Below are 7,500 nucleotides of genomic sequence, written 5' to 3'. Positions count from 1 at the left end.
TCCATTTTAGAATGGATTGAGGAAAAAAGGAAAAAAGCGAGAAAGCAAAAAAAGGAGAGAGAGAGAGAGAGAGAGAGAGAGAGAGAGAGAGAGAGAAATGTAGAAAAAGAAAAAAGGAACGATCAATATATCCAAAATCGAATGTTTATTCAAATTTGGCGGATCAAAGACGTCGTGGGCGCGCAATAGTTTGATTTATACGAGGCTACAACAACGTTGAGGACAAAGTCAACAGAACGGAAAGACTTCCGTCTCTACTTTGTATGCACTTTGTCGCTTAGTAGTCGTAAACTCTGAGGAGAGATAGATAGACAGACAGATAGATAGAGAGAGAGAGAGAGATAAAGATAGAGAGAATAGTACGAGTCATAAAGCACCGCTTACTTTTCTTCCCGTCTCACGATCGCATGACGAAACGGGAATGCCAGGAGAGAGCAAGAGCTACGCAAGCGCGCCCACTTCGATCATTTTAACGATCTACAATCGATTCGCGTTAGTCCGGTTAGCTCTTTAGCTTGCTTTATATCGCGATAATTATGATAAAACTGCCGTCGGCCGAGCGAAGTTAATTATTCAGTCGCGTTCGCTTATTCTATGGGAAGAGAGAGAGAGAGAGAAAGAGAGAGAGAGAGAGAGAGAGAGAGAAAATATATATATTAAAAATAATATTGATCATTATCAAAGATAATCGATTAACTATCGTTCGTGAAGCAATCGCGATTGGTCATTTGTAATTGTTATATTTCTTCTTCCTTTTTTTTCTTTTTTTTTTTCTTCCCCCACCCACCCATCCGCCCCCCCCTGCACCCTCAACCCTCTATCGATCGCAATCAAATCACGAATTTTATGAGAATGTAATTGTGAATCGATTGGAGTATTTCTTTTTCCATTTCTTTCTTTTCTTTTTTTTTTTTTTTGTTGTTGTTGTTGTTGTACAAAGTAAAAAATCGATTCGTACCAATTGAAAAAAATGTTGGGAAATCGAAAGGAAAAAAAGGGAGGAGAAAAAAAAAGGGATGATAACGTTTGTCCGATATCGTTAGAGCGAAGTAACAAACAGACGTAATCCTTATTAGTCGTTCTAATGTCGCATTAAAATGTAATAAAAAGAAAAATCGTATATGTTGGTATAGAATAAATTATATAACAAGCAATGTTGCTGTTCGAACAAGGAGGCCCGACTCGAGAGGTTATTGCAAACGACGTTTTTAAGGCTTGCGTTCGTTCGTTCGTTCGTTCGTTCGTCCATTCCATCCTCGTTACGTGAGGATCGATAATACATAACAATGTTGAATTCTCGGATAATAATGGAAGAATAGGAAGGATAGGATGGAATCACTACGATATATATATATATATATATATATATATATATATATATATATATATATAGAGAGAGAGAGAGAGAGAGATGGAACGGAATAAACGATATAAATTTTCTTATACTATTTTAAACGATTAGGAATCGTTAAATTTTATATGTATATCTAGTTACGTGGGTATAATCAATTTTGATACTTAACAACATTGTCGAAGAGAAAGAGGAAGAAAGAAAGAAGAAGAAGAAGAAGAAGAAGAAGAAGATAAAGAAGAAGAAGAAGAAAAAGGTGGAGGAGGAGGAGGAGGAGGAGGAGGAGAAAGAGTAGGAGGATAAAGGGAGGAGAGAGATGGGACGAATAAAAGAAGAAAAAGAAAATAGTAAGAAGGGAGAAGAAAGGAGAAATAAAATAAAAACGAAAGAAAGCCGGGGTGTACGTCATTATGCAAAGAGATTTACGCGCACATGCTCGCGCGTGCACGCACGCCAACGAGAGAACTCTGGAGAGAGAGAGAGAGAGAGAGAGAGAGAGAGAGAGAGAGAGATAGGGAGATAGAGAGAGAGAAAGAGAGAGATACAAGCACGTCCTTTTGCGAGTTTACGACGTTTGGTAAAATCGAAAGCGCTTCGAACCTGGGAGAGATCGGTAACGATCGTTGTCCAGGAGGTGATCCTCCGCTTGAATCCGCTCGCGGAGGGTCGCTGCGGGCGGTCTCGCGATCGAGAGGACGGAACTCTTCGAAAGAAAGAAAGAAAGAGAGAGAGAGAGAGAGACCACGAGAGACTACGAGAGAGAGCCAGAGAGAGGACGAGAAAGAGAAAGAGAGAGAGAAAGAGAGAGAGAGATCCTTTACGGATCGACTACCAGAACGATGAAATCGGTGACGGAGAAAGGGGCGGACGTAGGCGGTCATTTGTTGCTGTTTATTAATTCGAGGCGAGGCGAGATACGTCCACTTTGTGCGCTTCGGTTGCTCGTTTCGCCCACGCATAAATTTCTCCGTGTGTTTCTCTTTGGTCTCTGTGGTAAGCTCGATCTGTTTGTACGTCTCTCTCGTATGTATATATATGTGTGTGTGTGTGTGTGTGTGTGTGTATGTGCGTGTGTTTGTGTATATATATGTGCCGTGTGTATATATAATTTGTGAGCGTGTATGTGTAAGCGTGAGCAAGCGCGTATTTGTGTGTCAACCTTCGGACACGCAGAGGACAATGGCGTATGACGACGACGACGACGATAATGCCGGAATCTTGAATGAAATACGTCCTCTATCTAAAAGAAAGAAAAATAAAAAAAAAAAAGAAAGAGAGAGAGAGAGAGAGAGAGAGAAAGCTTTCGAATTCCAATATAAAGTTTTCGGAAGCGATCGAAACTATAAGAAAGAACAGGATCACGACCACGATACCTGGTCGGAGAAAACTGTAAAATTGGCCGTAAAAGCGTACGACGACGTTTTCGTTTTTCTGATTTTTCTTTTTTTTTCCTTTTTTTTTTCTCTCTCTCTCTCTCTCTCTCTTTGTTTTATTCCTTTTTTCTTTCTTCCTTTCCTCTTCTTTTTTTTTCTTTTGTTTGTTTTTTCCTTTGTTTTTGTTCCCCTATGAAAAATAACACCTACCGTCTACGCCGTTTATGATAGTAATGAATATATCAAATTCGATAATTTCATTCGGATTTTACTTCGATCGACGAACGATTTCATACGATTCCAATATTCTATCGTGGTATGAGTAAATATCTACGAGGTGTCGATATAGCTCAATACTATGATCAAATCATAAAGGATAAATCGTGATAGGGGGACATGTAATTTTAGCGATCGAGATTTTACCGTCGTATACCTTCTCTCTTTCTGTCTCTCTCTCTTTCTCTCTTTTTTTTTTACTCTAACTTTTTCGTTTCTCTTATTCACGAATTATTACAAATCAATGCGTTTATTTCTATTTCGGAGTTACGACGTGGTTTTTTTTTTTGTTTTACTCGTTCGAAGTATATAAATATCAATAGAAAAGAGAAAAAGTCAAGAGAGAGAGAGAGAGAGAGAGAGAGAGAGAGAGAGAGAGAATGAGAGGCATACATACACATAAATATACAGATAGAAAAGAAAAGAAGAAAAGGAAGATAAAATGAGAGAATGAAAGAGAAAAAGAAAGAAAGAAAGAAAGAGAGAAAGAAAGATTGTAGAATTTAGAAAGCTACTGGCAAATATGGCGGATATTATTTTTGGAGAAGTTACATACGTAACTACATATATACGTACGTACGTAATTACGTACACATACCATATATAGAACAAAAATACATATATTATATATACACATCTAAATATATACACATACAGAGCCCGGTTAAGCGAGAGAAAAGTGCCGTAGGACGAACTAATATCGATGTAATAATGCCTAAAGTTTTCTTCGAGTACTACCTACCACCCTGCCGCGACTATTCTTTTTTTTCCCATCGTTCTCTTTATACATTTACTATAAGAAGAAGAACGAAGTTACTATGATATGTATGGTACACCTATGTGTACATATCTAACTATACATATATATGATTTTTACAACTTACGTCTTAACTTAAGTCGTAACACATACTTTTATATTTTATATTTACGAACAAATCGAAATGTCCGGTTGCGTTTCAGTGGCACCTGCATCGTCGATTACGTATTCATCTCTCTCTCTCTCTCTTTTTTTCTTCTTTCTCTTTCCGTCTAACTCTGTCCGGGCTCATGGACGATAGAGAAAAGGCGACATTAAAAATAACCGTTCTATAGACTCTGCCTATTAAACCACCCACGTTTTCTCTTCCCGGTCTTGTCTTGCGATCGTGTATCTCTCTTTCTTCCTTTCTATCTATTTATCTATCTCTCTCTTTCTCTCTTTTTTTTTCTTCTTTATATCTCTCTTTTTCTCTCTCTCTCTCTCTCTCGGTCCATCTAAAAGCCATTCTAAAACCTGCTCATCCAGTAGACACTATGAACTCGTCTATCTCTTTCTTTTCCTCTTTCTCTCTCTCTCTCTCTCTCTCTCTCCTTCTATCTATCTATCTATCTATCTATCTATCTATCCATTTTATTCTCATTTTTTTTTTATGAAATCCTTCAAAATTATCAAAAATTTAAAGTGCTTGACATAGATAGACGAAAATAACGTAACGATGAAAACGAATCAAATCAAATGAAATCAAATCGAATTGAATATATTTGTTATGCAAAAAATAACAAGATCTTTGTTAGTTATAATTATCACGAATGTGGTTTGATTAAAAGAAGAAACATTTTTGGATACATTTATCGATTTCACAAAATTTCCTTTCTCTCTCTCTCTCTCTCTCTCTCTCTCTCTCTCTCTTCATTAAAAAGATAAACGTGTTAATATAGAAACGTAAATGAAAAGGAAAAAAAAGGAGTATCAGCTAATTTATTTATAAAACACGAGCGGTCGTTGTACGATCCTTGTTTTGATTAAGTCGGCTGACTTATCGTAGTTTCTCTTTTTCTTTCGCATTTGCGAAGGGTAGTTAGTAAAATAAATCTGTTAGATTTAACGAGGGAGAACGAGGATCAGACGGACGGAGGGACGAACGAACGAACGAACGGATATGTAAAACGTAAGATTTAAAAGGAGATCGTTTGAGATAATTCAAGAAGGTGCAATAGCGTAGCGCGATTTATTCGAGAAGGAGAGCCACCACAATCGACTTACAAAGAAACTAATCGAGAATGTTAAGGATAGAAAAAGAGATAGAAAAGAGAGAGAGAGAGAGAGAGAGAGAGAGAGAGTAGGATATAACCGGAGTTCAATTCATAGTTCATCTTTAACGATCTTGCTTCGTCAGGGCGATACTGATGACGATGTCTCTTTGAATCGGTAAAAAGAAGAAACGTATAACGTCAATTTCGTTCTACGGATAACGAGGTCGACCTTCGAGGTCTCTTCTATGTTCAAAGAAAAGAGGAAAAGAAAAAGAGGAAGAGAGAGAGAGAGAGAGAGAGAGAGAGAAAGGGGGAGGGAGGGGAGTGAGAGGGAGATAGAGAAAGAGAGACATCGATGATTATTATAAGCAACACCATAGCGGAGTCTCGTAATACGGGACCCAAACGTTGCTGTAGGTCCATAGCTTCTTTCTCGCTCTGACAATCACTCTGTCTCTCTCTCTCTTTCTCTATGTATATATATATACATTTCTGTCTCTCTTTCTCTCTCTCTCTCTTTTTCTTTCTCATCCTAACGGCTGTAAAAAATGATTCTCGCGGCGAAAGACATGTAAATTTATGAAGGCCCAACCAGTCGGGGCCCTCTTACATATCCGTCCATCCGTGCCACCCAGACACGCACGCATTGTTATGCTAACAATTAATTAATGTCGCTTTAATTGTGACTCGACGATACTCCTGGCACATCGTTTCCTAACACTTTCTATCTCTTTCCCTTCCCTACAAAACCCTTCGCTAGCTAGATAGTTAGTTTCTACCCAACGTCGGTCCACCTACTCGTATTCACGATCAGAGTCCTTTGTCTTCTATTATCTTTTTCTTTTTTTTTTCTTTTCTTTTCTTTTCTTTTTATTTTTCTTTCTCTCTTTCTTTCTTTCTTTATTTATTTTCTTCTTCTTTTTTTTTTTTTTTTTTTTTTTTCTTTTAATTTCAACCCGATATTTTAATGACAAAAATTAAACCCTCGGTACGTCGTTGTGTACGTATTAGTTATGGACAATTTTGTTTTTACTTTTGTTTTTTTTTTTTTTTTTTTTTGTTGAAACTCAGAGACGATCTTAGAAATAATTAGAAAGATAAAGGTAATAAGACGTTTGATCAATCAATTCCATTGACAAGGTAGTATGATTCATTGACGCGTTAATACGAGGGGATGATTCAGTCGTAGATAATAATTAAAACGTTGGCAGCATTGCCGCGATTATTTCATATGCCGTCGTTAACGTCGTCCCCGTCGTCGTCCCCGTTGTCGTCGTCGTCGTCGTCGTCGTCGTCGTCGTGGCCGTCATCGACGTCGACGTCGACGAGGACGGCGACAACGATGACAACGATTAGAATTATTCATATCGTTTGCGCAGAAAAGATACGAGACGAAGAACGAGGAAAGCGTTAGTTAGTTTCTTGGTAATATAAATGAGACTCGTTTAATTGGTTTCTCTTGTTCGTATCTACGCTCTTTTTTTTTCAAGCAATTATAAGTGTTTCTTTGTAAAACCATTGTGATTGTATTTCCCAATCAGAGAATAGTTTGGCATCGATTATCGATCATTCCTCTTAATTAACGCTAACGCGAAGGATAGAGATAGACGTTCGGAAGGACGTTTGTTGTTTTTTTTGTCTTTTTTTTTTTTTATTATTATTTTATTTTATTTGTTATTTTATTTTCTCTTCTTCTTTTTTCCTACTTTTTATTTTTTCACTTTCTCTCTCTCTCTCTCTCTCTCTCTCTCTCTCTCTCTCTCTCTCTCTCTCTTTCTCTCTGTAAAAATTAAAATTATCGCATGAACATTCGTTTACTGGCAATCATCCTTTTTTTTCGTATTTCTCTGTTTTAGGACCTAAAGGGAGAAGAGGGAGCGTAGATGAGTTCTGCTATCTGCGTTCTCGGTAAGTCATCTTGAGAGGCAATAAGAAAAAAACAAAAAAAAAAGAAATATATATATATATATATGTGTATGTATACATAAAGATGGTTAAACGAGAGTGTTTGTGAAAAGAAGTGTGGGACCGGTTGAAAAAATTAAAACGATTCTCTTTATCGATTCTCGACAAAGATAGAACGATAGTGGATTACAAGAGGTTGTGTTACGAGAGGTGGTCGAGAAATCGTCGTCGAGAAAAAATTCAAATCGACCGACCGACCGACCAACCGACCAACCGACCGACCGACCGACCGACCGACCGTTCAACGAATCGACCAACCGACCGACACATTGTTGGATACGCGAGGACGTGTCAGAATTCGTCTGAAATTTAAATATCGCGAGAAACGAATACGATGCATTATAAACGACGAACCGTGCAAAGGAAGAGAAGATGCCATCAAAGAGGAGAGTCTTGGTCGTACTTGTACGATAAGTCTCGGGTATTTTCGAAAGAGACGAAGAGAGTAAAAGATTTTGTATCTCTTTCCTATGTCACGCTTGTATACGTTTGTACGTGTAACCGTGTACACGTGTGTGCATG

At 37.8% G+C, this 7,500-nt stretch overlaps 1 protein-coding gene across 20 annotated transcripts in view; it reads left to right on the top strand.

Annotated features, from left to right (window-relative positions):
• Nucleotides 1–7,500, top strand: part of LOC124425069 (zinc finger homeobox protein 3) — a 399,866-nt gene that overhangs the window by 139,651 nt on the left and 252,715 nt on the right. For 17 of the 20 annotated variants that reach the window (XM_046964860.1, XM_046964861.1, XM_046964872.1 and 14 more), the window contains one exon: nucleotides 6,870–6,921. The exons of the other annotated variants lie outside the window; for them this stretch is intronic. The gene's annotated coding sequence lies outside the window, so the exon portion shown is untranslated. The remainder of the gene's footprint in view (nucleotides 1–6,869; nucleotides 6,922–7,500) is intronic. 20 annotated transcript variants of the gene reach the window in all.

Source organism: Vespa crabro, chromosome 6 (assembly GCF_910589235.1).
Source record: "Vespa crabro chromosome 6, iyVesCrab1.2, whole genome shotgun sequence".
Classification (NCBI taxonomy): Eukaryota; Metazoa; Arthropoda; class Insecta; order Hymenoptera; family Vespidae; genus Vespa; species Vespa crabro.
Note: the sequence above shows the minus strand (reverse complement) of the source record. Positions and strands in the feature narration are given on the sequence as shown.